The sequence below is a fragment of the Ambystoma mexicanum genome, chromosome 1p (genome assembly GCF_040938575.1).
Source record: "Ambystoma mexicanum isolate Mex_15411 chromosome 1p, UKY_AmexF1_1, whole genome shotgun sequence".
NCBI lineage: Eukaryota > Metazoa > Chordata > Amphibia > Caudata > Ambystomatidae > Ambystoma > Ambystoma mexicanum.
The window spans coordinates 1,105,992,280-1,106,013,251 of NC_090921.1; the positions used below are offsets into that span (position 1 = coordinate 1,105,992,280).

The window sequence follows — 20,972 nt, forward strand, 5'->3', positions numbered from 1 at the left end:
AGACAGAGGAGTGTCCACATCAGAATCACTCACCCCTGACACATGGACTTGATGCTCATCCAACTCAACATGGACGTCAGAGTCGTCATCAAGGCTGGACTCATAGGCAGCTAGAGACAAGATGGACTGTAGCACTTGGGGGTTTTCATGGCCTACCACCCCACGACCCCCACTAGTGCCGGGTTGATGTAGTGGTAACAACCCTGTGTCTGGCATGACAACACCATCCTCCGCCTCCATTGCGTCATCACCTGAAAAATAGAGAGAAAAAAGGTCACTTGACATGTCAGAAGCACACAACACACACACACACACACACACACACACACACACACACACACACACACACACACACACACCCCGACAGCAAACGCATCAGGCAGACATGTGACACACAACATATAACCTGGCATGCATGCTGGGTCAACTTTGAATTGCTTCTGTGATCAGACCTGTTGAAAGGTGGCAGTTTACATGGGAGTGGGTCTATGCAGTGCAGAAAATGTGTACGCCACTCACTACCTACATGTACAAGGACTCCATGTTTGTGCCAGGAAATGGCAAATTCAGACATCACGTGCATTGTGCATTCAATGTGTACCATATCCAGAAGCCAAGCACCCCTCCACCCCAGTACCAAAGCAGGGTTGCCTAGCATGGTATCAAAAGGCTGACCATACACCTGTGTATTGACAGGCAGTGTTGACTGGCATCAACAGCTTAATGTGATTCAAGTGACAACACTGCAAATGATGCTGGGACAGTAAGCAGGACACATGATAAACTCTGGATTCCGCCCATGTGTGAAGAAGACACAACAACAGTTGGATAGAGTCATTGGCCATTGAACAGGCTGAGGCCTGTGAGCCACACTGATTGTCAGACCCTAAACATGTTTGCAACGCAGGACTGAGCCACAGTTGACATGGGAAGGCTGATGAGATGGCAGGCAATGTATGTAACCAAGGACTTGTATTACAGTGATCATCCAGTCAAGGACACATACGGGCATGCGTACAATGCACATGGAGCATGAATGGGCACTCGTGTCCCTGCGGGACATCTGACCTATGCACAGTACAAGTGAGATACCCTGCATCAAATACTAAGGCTGTACCACACGGCATATGTCTGGCAGATTCCACGCTGGAAGTTAGCATCTACACAGGAAGCATGAACAAGAAAGTACACATTGGCAAGATTGAAGAACACCAGTGCAAAGGTGGAACTGGGGTGCAGAGTGGCGGAGGAGGGGCAAGGGAGCATGCCTACATGGAGTCCCCCCATGCAGGCAGAGGAGACATGCATGACGGAAGCATTGCATTACTTACACATCAGAACCATATACACGTCACATGTAGTGGCAATCATGCACAACACATCCCACAAGTGAAACTCACACGTCCTCAACAAACACGCATCAACACTCACTGGATTGGGCATCAAAGTCCAGCATCTCTCCCACTCCTTCGACCATTTCAGGTGGTATGAACTCCGCAACAAGTGCCTCATGCGGAGTGAGCTATTCTTCCTCTGGTGCAGGCCCACCGCCAGTCACCAGAGTCAAGCTGTAATTAGAGGCACGCTTAGCCTTAGTGCTGCGTTTGATGTCATTCCAACGCTTTTTGCACTCTTGCGCCGTGCGCACCTCATGGCCGAATGAACTGACATGTTCCGCAACTTGCTTCCAGTGGGTGTCACGTTGGGCAGCCGTAGTCAGACTATTGGCACCCACTAGCATGTCACGGCTGTGGCCCCGCACGTAGTCCACGAGGAAGTCCAGTTCCTGCTTGCAGAAAGGCTTATCCTCGACGTGCAGGAGGTCGTGGCTGTGTGTGGGGTCCCAGCCTGTGCTGCAGGTGCAACCTTCCTCCTCTTGGACTGTGGCGCAGACCCTGGCTGGCTAATGCCGCCCTGACCAGTATGGCCAGTGGGTTCGGTGGATTGAGCCAAGGGAGTGGCAGGTGGAGGGATGACCAAAGGCCTGACCTGTGTCAGTGGCAGCTGGGTGCCCACTAATGGACCCTGCGCAGCAACATCAGCTGTGGCAGGGTCATTGACCGCAACGGTCCTGGTTGGCCGACTCACAAACGGGTTGCTGTTGGGTGCATCTGCCCCTGCACTTGCCAACACCCGGCTGTTCGGGGCAGCAGATGACATGACTGCCCCAGGGACACGTGTCTTGGTCTGAGCAGCCCGGCCTGCCCCTATGGTTTCCCTCCTGGCCTGTTGATCTACCAAGGGCTCCTCAAGTGCCAACGCAGTCTGCGCTGGCAGACCCTGAGCCTGGGTGGCGGTGTCCACAGTTGCACCTGCAGCTACCACTACCCTTGGGCCCGTGGCAGTCAGTGGAACGGACTGCCGGGTCACACGGGCGCCAGTGCCAGATGCAGAAGCTGCATCCCCCGGAACCACAGGGGGTGGTGGCATGACTGCACCGACACATGGCACAACATTGTGCTCAAGTGGCGCACCCCTGCCTCTTCCCCCTCTGTGGCCGCCTTGGACACCCTGGAGTCCCCCTACTCCCTGGTCACCACGGCCACGTCCCCGACCACGCCCGCCACGAGGAGGACGCCCAGCTGAGGCGCACCTCACCTTTGGTGGCCTCCCAACCATGGCACAGATGTAGTAGTGCCGGCACACAATGGAGTGGTGCCAATGGGAGGTGTACACCCCAATTGACCTGGGCAATTGGGGCGAAGGGGGTGGGAAGCAAGATGTTAACAGCCCCCCTGCACCTGCAAGGCTGTATGTGACCCCGGTGATGTAGTGACGGGTCATGCAACGCTCAGGCACCCCAAAACTGCAGTAAAACCGTGCACGCAACCCTGCAGCCTACGTGCGTGGATTCAACCTCCCGCAGTACGCGGTGGCACCCAGTAACACGAATAACGCGTACGCGTGGGACACGCAGGCTACTATGACATCGAAAATGGGTGCGATACACAGGGGCACCCGCAGTGGGAAAAAGAGTGTGTGCGACTCACCGTCTGACTAGCGCGATGCAGAAAAACACGCGTAGCCAATACCCCCGCCAAAAGAAGAGATACGTCCTTGATAGCTGTGAAGTTGTGATGGCGCGCGAAACAGGAAGCATCAACACATATCGCTCTCCACGAAAGGCACGTACAGCGAACTGCTGGGCCCGCTCACCTTTAACCCGTGCTGAGGGAAACTCCTGAGCGCGTCACGTCACTTACGCGCATGGGCCCTTTCCTTGGATTACACGCGGACGTGCAGTTTTTCACGCGCGCTGAAATGCCCATGCACGCTTGTGTGCGTCACGTCACAGGGGCGCTTGAGGGGCCTTCTGTCCAATGAAATTGCGTATGCGTGCAGATGCGCTTACGCGCTAAGGGCCTTTTCTCGAATTACACGCTGACGTGCAGAATTTTCACGTGCCAAATCACTCCGTATCAAGCTGGCCACGCGTAAGCACACGGAAGACCACGCTCCTGCCCAGAAGGCCGAATTACTGCCCCCCCAGAGCCCCGAGCACGCTGCCACCTGCCATCTGCTGCTGCCTGCCTGACTGCCTGCTGCCCACGTGCCCTGCCATTTGCTGCATGCACATCAGCCAGGGGTGCTGTTGCTGTGACCACCCCTGCTGGAACCGAAGACTCCCGACTGTGATTCCATCGCTCCACAGCCCAGCCCCAGGACCCAGTTGCCCACCCACTCCTGCCTCTGGGGTTGTCATGTCGGGCACTGCAACATCTGGCACCACTGACAACCCCCGGCCAGAGAGGCAGAGGGGCACCAGCTTCAGTGCCAGGGAAGTTGGTGTCCTGGTGGAGCAAGTCCTGGGGCAATATGATGCCCTCTTCGGAAGTTCCCGCGCCGACAAGGAAGGACGGACTCGGATCTGGACTGACATTGTGACTGCCATCAACGCGGAGGGGGTGGCAGTCCGCGACTTACAACATGTCAAGAAGCGCTGGGAGGACTTCAGGTCCAGGACCCTGAACAAGGCCCGGCGCCTCTTGAAGGCAGCGGATGCTAAGGGGCGCCGGGGCCACTTGTCGGAAGATCAGATGAGGGTCCTGGAACGCATATCCCCAGCGCTCCATGTCCAGGTCCTTGAGAGGCAGACCCGTCTGGAGTCGAGCGGTAAGTGTACATGCATCATGATTGTGAGCTGTGCGTGTGGTGATGTTTCAGTAGTGTGCAGGTTGCACATCTGTTTGTATGGGGTAGAGTATGGGTGGGGGTGTACAGGGCCTTATGGCTAACACATGCGAGGGCTGTAATGTGTGAGACATGGATGGTGCTTGTGTGTGTAGGCTTGCATGCCAAATGCAGTTGTGTGGGCACACATGTTTGGATGAATGTGTATGTAAGTAGACATGTTTGTGATGTCACGCATGTATGTTGTTTTCAGCTGCATGTATCAGCACTGTGTACATGTGCATTTGTGTGTATTTGACAAGGGTGCAGCAGTGATGCAACATGGATGCATGTGACAGCGGGATGTGGAAGCCTGATTGGCAGATGTGACATGGATGCCCATCTGAACACTGTGACACTTGGCAGAGGTGTACACATGCATGCAAGTGTGGTGGTGTGTGTACATGTGTAGTGCACTTCCTGTGTTGCATGTGATGTCTGGCTCAGCTTTGCCTGCTCATGCTGTTGTATGTGTATGGATGGTCTGGCAGTTGCGATATGGCTGTGGTATGGCTCATGTGTGCGAGTTGAAATGACATGTGTGTTGGGGATTGTGATGGCATGTCTGAGGTTTGCCAATGCCACTCATGTACAACTGTCATGTGTGTATGTGTCCATTGTACAGTGCCCTGATGCCTGTGTTTTATTTCTCCCTGTCTGCAGCGTCAACTGATGAAGAGGGCGGAGAAGGTGCTGTGGAGCACAGCGGCGGGGATCCCACCGCCAGCCAGAGACGCAAGGCCCGGCTCCCCTCCCATGTTCTGATCTCGTCGGGGAGTGAGGAGTCCGGTGCCGCGTCCCAGGCCGCAGCTGCCGGGGGGAGGTCCAAGAGGCGGAGGTTGGAGTTGGACTCCTCGGCAGCAGAAGGGGCAGCTGGGACCCCACAGGGGAAGATGGCACGTAGTCATCCAGGTTGTTGGGGGGGTTTGGTGGAGGAGGAGGCAGTGCAAGCAACAGAGACAGGGTCTGGAGGTGGGGATCCCACTGGTGCTAGTGGTGCAGTGCAGGACCACGGACAGGAGGCAGCACAGGCCGCCGCGGAGGTGCCTGTGTGCAATCCTGTCCCTGATCCTGTCCCTGCATCATCTTGCACCAGCAGGGAGGCCTACGTCCAGACCCGTTTTCAGGCAGGGGATGAGCTAACGACAACTGGCCTTCCTCTGCCTGCGGACGTGGCTATCCAGGTCCGGGTTGAGCCTGTCCTGACTGGTGTGGCGTTGCGTCAACGGGCCATGCGAGGTGACCTGCAGTCTTTTCATGAGGAGACTGCACGTCATCTCGAATGGCTCGTTGACTGCGTCGGCCTACTAAGACAGGTCACCCAGGCCGGATTCCTCCTTTTGATGGGGCTTGCTACGACCCCCTCCTCAACTGAACCCCCTATGCGCCAGTCGTCCTCTGTGCCATCTTCCCACCCATCAGTCACCTGGGTGCCCTGTGGAGCTGCCTCTGACAGGGCGGCCAGGCTGGTGGAGGAGGCATCCCTGCCACAGTCGGGAGTCGGACGTCCAGCAGGGGTGGCCACATCAACGACTGCACCCCAGCCGGCGGAGGATGTGCAGGCAGCACGAGGCAGTGCACGGGCAGAGGCACAGCAGCAACAGCAACGTGGTGGGAGCCATGAAGGCTCGGGGCCTTCAACATCGGAGGGGCAGGCATCGGCCGGAGGGCAGGAGGACCCAAGACAGAGAGTGTCTTCCGTGTGGCAGCGGTTGGGCCACGCCATAGATTCGGAGCGGCAGCGGGCGGAAGAGGCACGGCTCACAATGGTCAGGGCGGAGAACTCCATGCGGAGGGCCCTGAGGCGGGCCGAGTGCCTCGAGGCAATCCGCAGGGGGTTGGAGGTGGACACGTCGACGGCCCTGCGGACCCTCGAGGCCATGGAGGAGGACCGCCTCCGGGACATTGAGCAGGAGTTTGATGATGCCCTGGCCCGGGACATCCAAAAGTGAGCCGTCAGACTAGCCCGCTGCCCTTGTACATAGTTATGTAGTTAGTGTTATGTTTCCTTTGTGTTTGAATTTTTTTTGGACAATGGGCCACATTTTTGTATATAGTTTTTTTTTTATTAGTTAGTGTTGTTTGATAGGTTTCATTTCTTTTGTTGGGATAATGGACCCTGGCTTGTTCGTCTGTACATAGTTCACTGTTGGATTTTCTTTTTCTTTCACAATTTACCCATGGAGCAATGGCTTTCAATTATAATTTTCCATTGGATTTTCTTTTGTGGACTGTGACTTTGGACACCATTCCTTTGGATTATGATTTTTGGTTTTGCTTTTTTTTCACAGACATGCTTCTTTTCATTTTTGTACATTCCCATTTCTGTTTATTTTTGATTCAGTTTATGTTTCCTTTAATACATATTTTTTTGATCAAACTTCAATGTGTAGTATCATCTCATTGGTTTCATGCATATCATGATATGGGTTTTGAGATTCATTGATACCCATTGGGTGTATGTGAGGGACATGTGTTTGTTTCCAAACTTGCAATTGGTGTTCTGTCATGTTATTGCCATTTCTGAGTGGGTGGATGCAATACTCGGGTGGGTGTTTTGCATTTGGAGGCTGACCATAGGGACCAGGGATCTAGATTGTGATGACATGTTGGCTGGGGAACATGAGTGGGGGCCTGCTGGCAGGTGCAGGGGAACATGAGTTGGACATGAGTGGGGGCCTGCTGGCAGGTGCCCCACAGTGCTGGGGGGTGGGGGTGCAGGGGAACATGAGTTGGACATGAGTGGGGGCCTGCTGGCAGGTGCCCCACAGTGCTGGGGGGTGGGGGTGCAGGGGAACATGAGTTGGACATGAGTGGGGGCCTGGTGCAGGCTGCCCCTGCACTGCTGGGGGGGTGGGGGTGGTGGGAGACATGGGTGGGGGCCTGGTGGAGGCTGCCCCTGCACTGCTGGGGGGTGGGGGTGATAGGGGACATGGGTGGGGGCCTGGTGGAGGCTGCCCCTGGTGGCTGGGGGGTGGGGGTGATAGGGGACATGGGTGGGGGCCTGGTGGAGGCTGCCCCTGCACTGCTGGGTGGTGGGAGACATGGGTGGGGGCCTGGTGGAGGCTGCCCCTGCACTGCTGGGGGGTGGGGGTGGTGGGAGGCATGGGTGGGGGCCTGGTGGAGGCTGCCCCTGCACTGCTGGGGGGTGGGGGTGGTGGAGGCTGCCCCTGCACTGCTGGTGGGGGTGGGGGTGGTGGTTCGACATGGGTGGGGGCCTGGTGGAGGCTGCCCCTGCACTGCTGGGGGGGGTGGGGGTGGTGGGAGACATGGGTGGGGGCCTGGTGGAGGCTGCCCCTGCACTGCTGGGGGGTGGGGGTGGTGGGAGACATGGGTGGGGGCCTGGTGGAGGCTGCCCCTGGTGGCTGGGGGTGCAGGGGGGACGTGCGTTGGTGGGCAGTAGTGCAGGTTGACATGTGGGTTGGCTGGGGGACATGGCCATGGTGGATGGGGTGCCTGCAGGACATGTTCAGGGTAGGCCCCTGTGGTGTGGGCCACCTGCAGGGGCCGTGGAGGGTGTAGAGGGAACACCTGGGAGGACCCACACGTGCAATTCACGTGTGGTGCTCCCCGCACACTCCTGTAATACACGTACCCTGATGGAATCGCGTGTGATACTTTCCGCGCACCCCTGAAATACACGTACCCTGCTGATGATGCGTGTGAAACTTCCCACGCACCCCGAAATACATGGAGCCAGGACATTCGCGTGTGGCATTTCCCGCGCACCCCTGTAATACACGTTCCCTGCTGATGTCGCGTGTGAAACTTCCCGCGCACCTTGAAATACATGTAGCCAGGACATTCGCGTGTTGAACTTCCCGCGCACCCCTGATATACATGTACCCTGCTGATATCGCGTGTGAAACTTCCCGCGCGCCACAAGATACACGTAGCCAGGACATTCGCGTGTGGAACTTCCAGTGCACCCCTGGAATACACGTACCCTGCTGATATCGCGTGTTAAACTTCCCGCGCACCACAAGATACACGTAGCCAGGACATTCGCGTGTGGAACTTCCCGCACACCCCTGATATACATGTACCCTGCTGAATTCACGTGTGAAACTTCCCGCGCACCCCTGATGTACACGTACCCTGATGGAATCGCGTGTGGAACTTCAAGCGCACCCCTGAAATACACGTACCCAGCTGAAATGACGTGAGGTACTTCCCGCGCACCCCAGTGATACACGTAGCCCGCTTGCCGTGCTGGTACAGGGTTAGCGCAGCCCTTTGCGCTGGTTTGGGGATTTTGATGGCTTTTCCCTGCGCGAGAGGCGTTCTTGGGGGCGTAACTGGCGCTTCTGCAGGGTCGCTGCGCCACTGTGCGCCACGGCTGGTTTTGGTAGCTGGAATCCATGAATACGCTGTGCGTGGAAATGGGTTTTGGCGCACGCGGCTGGCGCAGGGATTCGCACGCGCACACTGTGCGCGAGCCTCGTGCGCCACTTGTGGGCTAAATTCTATGAATTACCCCCTTTATCTGAGGTACCACTGTTAACAGCTATCCCTGCTCAACCAACGGGCCCACAAAACAAGTTTGCGAGTGGTTGAGCAGGACAGATAATGTACAGAAATTAACGGAAGAGGCTAAAAACAGTACCCATAATGCAGCGGTCCATAATGAACACGGAGAGAAAGCTCTATTTATAGTACCGACACAAGAAAGGAGAAGCGTATGGAGACCGTCAGGGCTGTCTAGATTGGACCTATCGGACTTTTCGTACCAACAAGAGGCTACTCAAACCAGGGGTAATGTGCCCCTACGTGGCAATGTTGGGAAAGAAATATCGGATCAACTACTTTTGGAGAGTGCCTCTCCGGTTGAGTTGGGAGGCTTCCAATTCAGGAAGAATGCTGCTCCCCTCCAAACGTTAAAAACTTCACACAGCTACATGGAATGGGTGTTAGCCAATCCGCAAACTATAACAAAAGAGCCACAATATACAGATTTTCGGCATCTAGAAATAAGCCAAATGGTGGGACTATCAGTATACTCAATGAACACATTAATGAAGAAACGGGGCGTCGGAATCATCTTTCTGTGGTACTTCTGGATAAAGGAACTAACACGACTGAACAAGATAAACAAATATGGATGCACAAACTAACTTTACAACTATAACGACTCTTACATCTTTTCTGGCCCCATTTATGAAGCTCTATGAGCAGATAGGGGACCAGCTCAAAGACCAGACAACCATGATGGCCATGCTCCAGTCACAAATGGAGTTTATGGAGGGTTTCGTAAATGCTATTCAAAAATACTTAAACAGTTCTGCGAATGTAGCAACCTTGATGCATACTTTACTTGATCACTTGATCACTGAATAGGTAAATCGCCGGATATCAGGATACTTTGACATACAGGAGTTCAGAAGTCAGTTAACGTCACTGGAGGAAACAAATAACTCCCAAATTGGTAACCCAGATGTTACTAGCCCAGTTATTACGGGAGTGAGAAGTGTGAACTCAGACTCCCTAGCAACTGTTAAAGCCGGGGCAGAATTACCTAGTATTGACTCTTTGGCTAAAATATCTTATGAGGATCCTTGATTTACAATCCAACAAATCCCCTAAAAATGATTGAACCTGACACAAACAGTATTCTAGAGGAACCACTAAAGGAGAACTTGCCCAAAGAACACATTACATCACAGTCAGAGGACACACAATATGAGGACAAAGCAAAAACACAGAAATGTCCAACACAAATATGTCCCATATTTAATAATCTGAAAACCTCTCAAGGGCTGGTCAAGGGTAAAGAAGTCACAATATTTAAAACAGAGTAAACACAAAAAAGGTTGACAGTAACAACAGTTGGGGCCAAGCCGCTTCCGGCAAAGAAGACTAAAAACGAGAAACGAGCGATTCGACAAAGTGTTAATGGCACACGACAATTCATTAAAAACCTTACTTTACAGACTAAAGCAATTCAAACCAGCTCAGAAGGACTTAAATATCTTACATCTGAAAATCCAACCATTATCAAAACTGGAATAATTTCAACCACCAAGAAACAGGAGGACCCAGTGGAAGAAAACGAGTTAAATGAGAAATCCTGCATCGATCTAATGGATATCTCGACATACTCCATTTCAGATCAGAGTGGAAATAGTGATCACTCCCACGAGATTGACGATCAGGACTACGAAGAAGCAATGAAATGATAAATGAAATGGCATTTTATTTATATTGCGCTCGTACACAAGTGTTTCAGAGCACGACCAGGCAAAAAGGGAGGGGAACAATGGGGAGAAAAAACCCCCATAAAAAAAACAGCGATCTTACTAGGCCCAGTGACATTTAAGAAAGCGCAAGTGCATGGGAAAGGAAATTGGGGGTGAGTGCAAGGAATGGGGGGGGAGTGGAAAGTGCAAAGCAGAGGAGAGAAAACATAAATAAATATTAAATAGAATAAATAATAAATAAGGGCTTTAAACCATGGTAGTGCACCCAGCAAGTGGCAGGTGAAAGTTAGTCAGAAAGGTATATCTGATGAGTGCAGAAGAAACGTGTGAGGGGGGACTGTATGGGTACAGATACAAAACCCTAGTGCAGATGGTGGCCTGGAGGCAGTGCAGGAGGGTGGCAGGGTGAGCAAGTACCTGGGCCTGAAAGAACGGAGGGTGGCCAGATGCAAAATGCCATGAGAAGAAACAGATCAACAGGGGAGAAGGGGGGCAAAGGCAGAGGCAAAGAGGAAGGTCTTGAGAAGGTTCCGGAACCAAAGATGTTTTTCCTCAAGTTTCAAGGTGGCCGGGAGGCTGTTCCCAAGGGAGGCACCAGCCGAAGATGGGGATCTACCCCAGCTCGTTTTTTGCAAAACAACTAACGCTGAGGGAGTCAGAAGTAGAGGAGCGAAGGGCTCGAGAGGGGAGGTATTTACCGAGGGATAGTTGAAGGTATTTTGGACCCAGGCCCCAGAAAGCCTTGAATGATCAGGAAGTAGAATTTCCACTCAGAAAGCAAACCTCAGAACGGATTAATAAATTGTCGGGACCAATAACACTTAATGAAACAAACCTCTCATCTCGTTTTAAAACACAATGAAATAGCAGTGGGTGCACATCAAAAGAACTCCTGTGTAACATTGTATGTAGAAGGACTATCACATTCTGAAGAAGAGGAAGTCGAGAAAATTAGTGTATTACCTGGAAAAAACAGTAATTTGCCAAAACAAGTAGTGGAAAAATCTCAAGATCACTTAACCAATTTGAAAACGAGGAGGTCATCCCCAAGATTTTGTATGAAGTCGAAAAGACCCCTGTGGGGGCCTGTGGGAAACTATATGTAATTTCACCACTCAAATTAACAAGACCACCAACGAGAACTACCCGGGAAATTGATTGAAAATTGCCTACCCGGCTTAGAGATCAAAAAGCAAGACCAGAAAGATCAGAGCCTAGCATGGTGTGACATTTATCACCCAGATGGTCTTTTGTTAGAAAGATTGATCAAATCATCTGATGGGCTGATTCTAGATAGAGCAAATATTCTAAGACTATTTCATCATGTTCCATCATTAAGCCTCTTGGTTTCAGACAACTTGGCTATAATTGAATTCTGTGATGACACACGTATAGATAAGGTGACTATTTACCCCACCACACCACTGATTGCGCAACTCCTGAATGAAGAAGCTGGTCAGTTGAGACAGCTGGGGTTCGATCTGACCGTGCAAACGGACAAAATTAGATCACTGAGAAGAGCTTCCCCAAAACTTCAAGGACATTCTAGTCAACGGAACAGCAGGAACTCTGACAATTATACTGAAAGAATGAACTCTAGGGAACATGGAGGAACGGAAGCATTCAAGAGACCGTGGACAAGAACGGAACCATTGAAGAGATGAAAAAAGTACCTAACTTGAGAAAAGAAGCCCCAAAACCTGAGATAAAGGGAACCGAAGATAATTGGAAGTGAGATGGATCTAGTGGCGGATAAAATCAAAATGTCATAGACTGCTCAGCAGACAGACTTTAGTCATCTCACTGTAGCAAGTTGAATGCCAGAGGCCACGCTCACCTGTTCACCAAAGGAGGATCCAGAATTGAAGAGCGCTACCTAATATGTCTCCAAGAGACATGGTTAAGGTCGGCTCCAGTGATTGATGGTTTCTCTGTTTATCTTAACCATGCAGTAAAAGGACCTATGGGTGGACCGATGTCGGGTCTTCTGATACTGATAAAGGATCAGTTACTATTTGCAGTGGAGGAGGAAATGACGCCATATCCCCTAATTCAAATATTGGTGGGGAAATTGATCGCCAGAGACAACAAAACGAAGAAAAAAAAACCTTGATCTTAACGAATCTATACTGGAATCCAGCTAGCATGGGCAGTCTCAACTTCCCGATTCAAGTGGCGGAATATATAGCCAAATGCCAAACCCACTGGAGGGACCCTTGGTTTATATGATGTGGGGATTTAAACTGCACATGTCTAGATAAAAATGGTGAATGCACAGACATTGGTGCCATAAAAGCGACGCCGCTGGAGAAATGAGGATCCCAATGGAGGCAGACCATATACCTGAAAGACCTGGTTATCCTCAACGGTAACATCCCCAGAGATACCCGTGGCATACCACCATGAAAGGTAAGCACGGTGGGAAGATTCTGGACTACATCTGTATTTCGAAAACTATGCTGTCACTTGCAGATACAGTAAGACACAATGCTGAGGTCTATCCTTTAAAATTGGAAGTTATGCAAGGTCGTAAGAGTCTAAAAATTGTAACCCATCATCTAAACGACTTAACCAAAAATCGCAAATACATAATTACCCAAACTGAACAGTCCAGTGAGGTGAACGGACTCAATTACCTGAACCTCTTCTCCGAGTTTGACACAAAGAAGGGATGGTCAAACTTCCCGAGAAATACACACAGTCATGCTTATGACCCTGTGGTGGCTATGAAAACAAGACGCTGAAAAGTAACATTGCAGATATTACCCAGAAAAATTAACCTCAACTAGGCTTGTTAAAAGCCAAGGTACAGCAACATTATCGAAATTGGCAGAGACTGTACAAAAAAAATCAGCTGAGAAAAGATGCAGAAGAAATGCTGAACAAATTGAAAGTAAGAAATATGGCAGATATGTGGGCCTTAAACAATTGGACACTCCAAAGGAGACCCTCACATTAATTTCTATACTGGTAACAACTTGGGCTACATACTTTGGGAAATTTAATGACCAGAAGAATGAGAATCATTCTGTAATCTCTCCTAAGCCAAAAGACAGGAAGTGGGACGCCTTTGACCCCCACCCAGACGCCATTTTTGAGATAATAAACAAGTCATCTAATTCTCGGGCCGGATGGCCTGAGTAATTGCATCCTGAAACAAGACAAAGCACAATGGGCTAACTTTTTTTCCATCATGTTTGAACATATTGTTAAGTCCCGAAGGGTCCGGAACTCCTGGAAGTCCTCAATCATTGTTCCAATTTACAAAAAAGGTGTAAGAACAGATCCGTCCAACTATCGTCCCATCGCTTTGTTGGACATTCCGGGAAAGATTGTTGCTTCTTTGATCCTGAAATCCTTGGTCAAGTGGACATTTACGTCAGGTCACCAAGATATTTGGCAAGTAGGTTTTGTGAAAGGAGTAGGGCCGCCTTTAAATACCTGTATCTTAAATCTATTGACGGCTCGAACAGAGAGAGACAAAAACAGGATCTACCTTGCATTTGTCGACCTAACGCAGGCGTTTGACACGATAACACACCCAAAACTATGGGACAAGTTATATCAATGGGGGATGCCCCAATAACCTGCTATAACCAATACAGGATTTATGTACAGATACTAACTTGAAGATCAGGCTGAATATGTGGGGTCTTTTGACTCGGGCCCTACAGACTAAAAAGGGCATGAAGCAAGGTTGCCCCGTGGCTCCCAAGCTCTTTAATCTGTTTATCTCGGATATTGACCAAGCATTCTCGGATATTAGATGCTTCCCTCCCGAATTTGTAAACCTCACCATCGGAAGACTTTTGTACGCCGATGATGTGGTCTTGGCGGACCAAACCCCTATTGGGTTACAAAGACAATTGGAAGTGCTTCAATCTTACATCGTCTTATGATCAACCCCAAAAAATTCAATGATCCTTCTGTTGGGGGAACATAGGATATGTGGAGGAAAAAAAAGGCTTGACTGTCAACTTTAGGGTGTAAAAATTCTGGTGGTAAAATCCCTCACCTATTTGGGAGTTTGTATGAACCTAGTGCCATGGATGCCCCAAGACTAGAATCGCTTAGGAGAAAAACTCAGAAGTTAGCGGCTCAAGGGAGGATGCTTTTAAAAAGATTTGGTGGATTTTCGATACTCCTGGTGATTGCCTTTTACTACTTGAAAGTTGCCCCAATTCTATCTTATGGCGCAGAGTCTTCTTTCAACTTCAGAATGGAAATTTGGCTGAAGATCGAAGGTCTCTTCTGGTGAAAATAAGTCCTGGGTTTACCTAAATCGACCCCCATACAGGTTGTTCGCATGGAACTGGGGCTGATGTCACTTAAGGCCCTAGTTACTTGGAAAACCCTGTCATTCATTAGAAAGTGTATGGAAGAAAACCCAAAGGGGGGCTTTGCGGTCTTGAAAAATGCCCTGTTAGAATGAAAGGAACCAACTCTGATGGAATGGGAGTTTAACTGCAAGGCAACACTGATGGGTTTAGGAGAATCCACACAAGCTCTGTTTTGGAATCCGGACAGAACTAAAAAAAAATTGCTCACTCGGGATTGGATAATCCCCTTGGAAGAAATATCTAAGTCTAAAGGTTATGGTAAATTGATTGAGCAATCGCGGAAACTGAATACTATTCCCCGATACTATTCCCCAACTGGTTTTTTAGGAAACAATTTTTGCTTTTTCGACTAAACCTGCTTCCGACTAGAGAAGTGCAATGGCGGGAAAAAGGTAAAGAAAAACTTGTAACATGTAGATTATGTCAAGAATCTGATTTGGTGGAAACACTAAAGCATCTTGTTATGAGCTGCCCGGGGCTTAGACATTCAGCGAACAACATTAATGGATGAAGTAATTGTTAAATATGGTCGGAGATCACCTGAGCAATGGTGGAAGATCCTTCTGGCCGGTGTAAAGGTAGCCATAACATTGGCTTTGGTCAAACTAATGATCACAATCTTTGACATTATTAAGGAGAACTTTGTAGAGGTGGAGTCATAGATAACTAACATGGTGCTGACCAGACTCGAGTATGGTTTTTATTATTCTTTCTTTTAATTTGTATTTGGATTTCAATGTGGCTAAAGGTTGTCTTTTGTATAACCATTTATAAGTCATCTAATAAAAAAATCTGACCATAAAGGCAAGTAAATGTCAAATTGGTCAGAGTAAAATGGTCTACCTTGGACATGAGGTAGGAGGAGGTGAAATCAGGCCATTGCCTAGCAGAGTACAAGCTGTACAAGACTGGGCCACTTCTACTACTCGAACCCATGTGAGAGCCTTTCTAGGTCACACAGGATACCATAGGAACTTCCTTGAGAACTATGGGACCATAGCTTCTCCCTTGAATGCGATCTCCTCACCCAAATTCCCCAAGAAGGTCAGGTGGAATGTGGAGTGCACTAAGTCATAAGAAAGCCCTTTGACAAGCTCCAGTCTTAAGAGCTCCTGACTCCAACCAATCCTTTATTGTACAGACATATGCTTCGAATACAGGTATAGGTGCAGTTCTTAGTCAGCTGGATGAGAAAGGCAGGGCACACCCCATGGCTCCAGATAAGACGAGTACCAGCCTTTTTAAGCATGAAAATCTTGTGAATACGCCAGCTTTATTATTTTCCTGGGTACATTTACACACAGGTTTAGAGCAGAGGGCAGTGCAAAGGTCAGGTTACTTGACAGAAACCAGAAGGCTTGTGATGTTTATCTACATGGATGTAATTGCAAGCCACCTCTGAAACAGAATGCATTTCTCTGAAGCCTTTCAAAAAAAATAAACTGCTCACTGATAAAAGGAATGGCTTCTTTCCATTCAGCTTAGAAGCACTGTGCATGTTTTCCTAGAATTTTAGGATTGTATAATTAATAAAATGGAAAACTAAGTTCCAATTGAGAATTTTTTTCTTTTTTTTTTTTAACAAGTTATGCTTTTTGTTCCAGTGAAAGCAAACCAGTATTGCACAATTGTATTTTTCAGAGTTCCGGTGCTGTGTGCATAATCATGCAGAGGCAGATCATTTGTACACTTCTGATTTAATTTACAGTCCAATTATAAAAACAGTGTGTAAAATGATGACTCTGCAAAGTCTGGTTTACATCCATTGAGCCTTGCAGTCAATGGGGTACATTACTATAAATGATCAGTGGCAGCAGAGTCTTTGCTCAAGTGTGAGTAATTGTCATCACTGTGATCAGTTTTTCTAGCCTCTCAAATCTTCAAGACTACAAATAAAACATCCAAAACCTGACTCTCAAGAAAGTGCAAGCCCTGTTCAAAAACAAACAAATGAAAGTTACATTGGTGATTGAAATAGAAACTCAGTAAAACCTTTATGTAGCGCTTCATAAATGGTTCATCATACATCTAGGTACTGTGATCATTTTACCTCAGTCAATATACTCAGTTAACCAACCTCTGAAGGATGATAGCCAATAAGATGGCTCAGCCAGTTGAGCACTCGTTGCTGCAATCATGTAGGATTGACTGGCCCGAGGGCCTTCTTGGCTTGGAATTATTTGGTGCAGGCAGGTTTTTAGGTCCCCACCCCATCTCCAAATCTAAAACGGGGGCAACCTTTACCTCTGTCATCTTGGCTGATTCTTGTTTTCCACCGGTTTCTGCACCTCATAGATGCGGGTGGCTTGCTCAATGACCCAGTCTAAAGATCTTTTCTCATGAAAATCTCTCACGAGCTGGGTCATTATGTATTTGGGGAGTGCATGGAAAAATGTGTTGATGAATTCTCTGCTGTCCGTGCGCACCTTTCTGGTGGTCTGCGCAAAGGCACGCTTCAATTCTTGCACAAATTCTTGTGGGGCCTGATCCTCCCCACATTGCAAATTGTAGGCTGCCTTGCGAGCCTCTTGGGGATTTCTATGCACAGAAAAGTTTCAAGATGGCCGCCCTATAGGTGGACCATCTTGAATGATTTTGGTCCTCCAGCCCCGCAAAGAAACTGGAGTATTCAGGGGGGAATGTCCATTTGACGTACTGGATGCAGCTACTGCTGTCCTTCAACTTGAAGGTCTCCATCATTTGCTCAAAGAGCTCCAAGTGTTCCCACACAGAATACTTGGAGTTCTTGTGATAAGGCGTGATGACACTCCTGATTGCCTTAATCTGTTTTAAGGGGTCCTTAAGCATGGCCCTTTTTGCCTTATTGGCCTTTTTGGTTCGGGTAACCCTGGTCCATTCATCCTCCGACTCAGAAGCACTGCTCCCCGAGGTGCCCGTCTGATCTTCCAGGTTTTCCCGGATTCTGCGAGCCTGGGAATGGCTGGCAGAATGTGGGGACCTGGTCTCCTGTGATGCTCAGAGGAGTGTTCAGATCCCTCCTTGCTACCATGATTTGCTGGGTCCCGTTTCCCCCCCCCCCACTGACCTAACTGGGCAGAGGCTTTCAGGATGCCCTTAGTGGGCCTACTCACCTGGGGTTCCCCACTAAATTGCACTGCGCTTAGGTGCCCATACCCGGATGCCCGCCCATACATTCCTGGGTGGTACTGGCCTATGAGCCCCATCCTTTTGGCTGGATAGTAATCTGCCATCCCTGTGGCCCTGTGCTCATGTGCGCCAGCGGACATGAGGGTGGCAGAGTCCAGGGACTGGGAGTGATGAAGGCCTCTGGTACTAGGGCTCCTGAGGTTACCCTCAGGTGTTTCCCTTTCCCAGCGAACTCGATCAGCCCCTGCTCCTTGTTGCAATGCAAGAGCCTGGGCTTTCAGTTCCTCAACCAAGGCCTTACTAGACTCTATCAGTCTCTCCCGCATGGCTACCTGTTGCTGGAGCCTATCATTGTGCTGACAGAGAGCCTCATTCTCTCTCTGTGCCTCCTGATTGGTCCTGGAGTACTGGGCCAGTCTTTGCTGCAGGAGGGTTACCTCCTGAGTCCCATCCCTAATGGCCTGCTCCTTTCTTGCCAGAGCATCTTCCACCCTCCTGGTGTGCTCTAACAAGTTCTGATGCTCTTTTTGGAGGTCACCCAGCCCCTGGAGGGTTCAGGTGATTTCCTTGAATTTCTTCTTTTAATTGGCAGACTTCCTGGCCTAAGGCGTCCCTTTCCTGACTAAGAGCCTGCACCTGTGCCACCAGGTCGTCCCTCTGCCTTTGAAAGGCACCAGCTTTCTGGCGTTCTTGATCAAACTCTGCCTGGGTGTCCAGGTCTTTCAAAATCAATTTATTGCTTTCCTCTTTCCTGCTCTGCGCATGCCCTATTGAAGTCCAGTTGTTACTCCAGCTTTTTCTGGCTCTGCAGTAGGGCGTCCAAACCTTCTTGGTACTCCTTCTGCAAGGCCAGAAATCTGTTATCCTGGTCAGACTTTTCCTGTTGCAGGATATCCATTTCCTCCTTTATTTTAATAATATACTGCCTACTATCATTTTCTGACTCCTGGCTCCTCTGCAGCCTCTGCTCAGAAGAGACCAGGTCAGATTGGGCCTTCTCTAATGCCATCAGTTGCCTATTTGCCAGATCTTGGCCTTCAGCACATTTGTCATGTATGGCTCCCATATGTAAATATAAATATGCCACTACCCTGGCAATCTTGTTGTGCTCATCCTTGGCCTTAGGGGCCATATATAGTTCACTCAGGGCCACATGTAAGGGACCCTGATCTCTCCATATATCTGACCCGGTTTCAGTGATCTGGGGTGCGATTGCCTGCAACCAGACCGCCTGGTCCTGATGAGCCCATTCACCTCTCACAAATAGCTTATGTAAGAGGTGTTCTCTGGCTATTTTGATATCTACCAAGGTCGTCATTCTGGAACTTGATTTCCTTCCTGACTTACAGACGTTTGTATTTTATTTTGCAAAACAGACCGTTTCCTTAGAGCGTTCCTTTGAGGAGTGCTTTACAGCGTAACACAGCGTGGTGATCTAACCGGATATGTATCCTGTCAGCTGGCACACTGTATTAATCTGCACAAGTGATAGATCTAATGCAGAATCCCCGGCTACGAGCCCCCACTTTGTTAAATGACTCCAATCAAGCAGTCCCACTAAGTCAGTGCCTTGTCTGGGATTGCTCAAGGGAGGCCCTTATTTATATATTTTTATGTCCAGTTCGTGTACTCTGGATGACAACCCTTATATAACACTCCTCTCTTCGAATCCCCCTGACCCCACTGAGCCAAAAAGTAAGTTTCTTTGCAAATTTAAAAGATTTATTTGAGAATTAAACAATATATATAAATCTCACACTTTTATAATGAGGGTGCCCCTCAGCCCGCCCTAGTGTATTGTACCATTTTTCATTTTTTCTTTGTTTACGACACTTGTCCTGGCGTAGAGGGGCACATTGGTGTGCCAATCTGGCGCTGGAGTGCCCATACCTTACTGCCCCACCCACTGGGGGTCCTGTCCCACCATTTTCGGGAACCCTCTCCCCCCCCCCCAACCCAAATGGAGGGGGGTGTACCTCACGCAGCTGTTTGTAGGAGGCCCAGGGAGGCCTGCATGAAGTGCCCCCGCCACCCATTTGGGGTGAGGGGGGAGAGGGCCCCCAAAAATGGTGGGACAGGCCCCCCAGTGGGTGGGACTGTAAGGTTTGGGCACCCCGGGGCCAGATTGGCACACCAATGTGCCCCTCTGCACCAAGGCAAGTTTTGTAGACAAAGAAAAACATTGAAAATGGTGGAACGCATTTTAGGGGGGGCTGTGGGGCACCCCAAAGGGACAGGGAATTTTGTAATGGGATGGGGTGGTGACCCTGTCTCCCCCACCCGCAATGGAGTGGGTGCCATGTCATGCAGCCCTCCCTGGGACCAGATATCTGCTCCTAGGAAGGGACGCCTGAGCCCAGGGAGGAGTGCAGGACAGCCCCCCCACTTATCTGCCCCCAGGGAGGGCTATATGAGATGCGCCACCCTTGGGGTGGGGTGTGGAGAGGTGCACCCCCCTTCACATTAGAAAATTCCACAGCAGTGTAGGGGGCTCCTCTGCCCCCGCTAAAGGGCAGCCTGCCATTTTGAATTGTTCTTTGTTTACTATACCTTGTTAAATGACTCCAATCAAACAGTCCCACTAAGTCCCACTAAGTCAGTGCCTTGTCTGGGATTGCTCAAGGGAAGCCCTTATTTATATATTTTTATGTCCAGTTCGTGTACTCTGGATGACAACCCTTATATAACACCCCTCTCTTAGAATCCCCCTGACCCCACTGAGCCAAGAAGTAAGTTTGTTTTGCAAATTTAAAAGGTTTATTTGAGAATTAAACTATATATATATATATATATATATATTTCTGAGGCTTGTGGAATCTGCTTAGATCACATGCTGTGCATAGGCCGACATCTAGTGGAAGCTGCGGAGTATTACAGTTTGTTTTTCGAAAGTCGAAAATGGGCGTCGACACAGGCGTGCCAGTAATACTATCCCTAGTGTGACGTCCACTGTACCCAAGATCCCTCACGCGTGTAGGATCCTCAGATTGTTTTTTTCCGCCATACTGGTCGGAAGCATCTTGCGGAGTTCCCTGGCCTTAGCCATACTTTTGCTGTTATTATAATTTTAATTCTTATTCATTCCCTTCCCCACCCCAACGTCGACCCTCAACCTCGACGACGGCTGGAGAAGTCATCGACCGTCGACTGCTGCACG

At 49.6% G+C, this 20,972-nt stretch overlaps 1 protein-coding gene across 7 annotated transcripts in view; it reads left to right on the top strand.

Moving 5' to 3' along the window:
* LOC138448702 (uncharacterized) overlaps positions 1-20,972 on the top strand; it is a 554,652-nt gene that overhangs the window by 89,768 nt on the left and 443,912 nt on the right. The window lies entirely within an intron of this gene.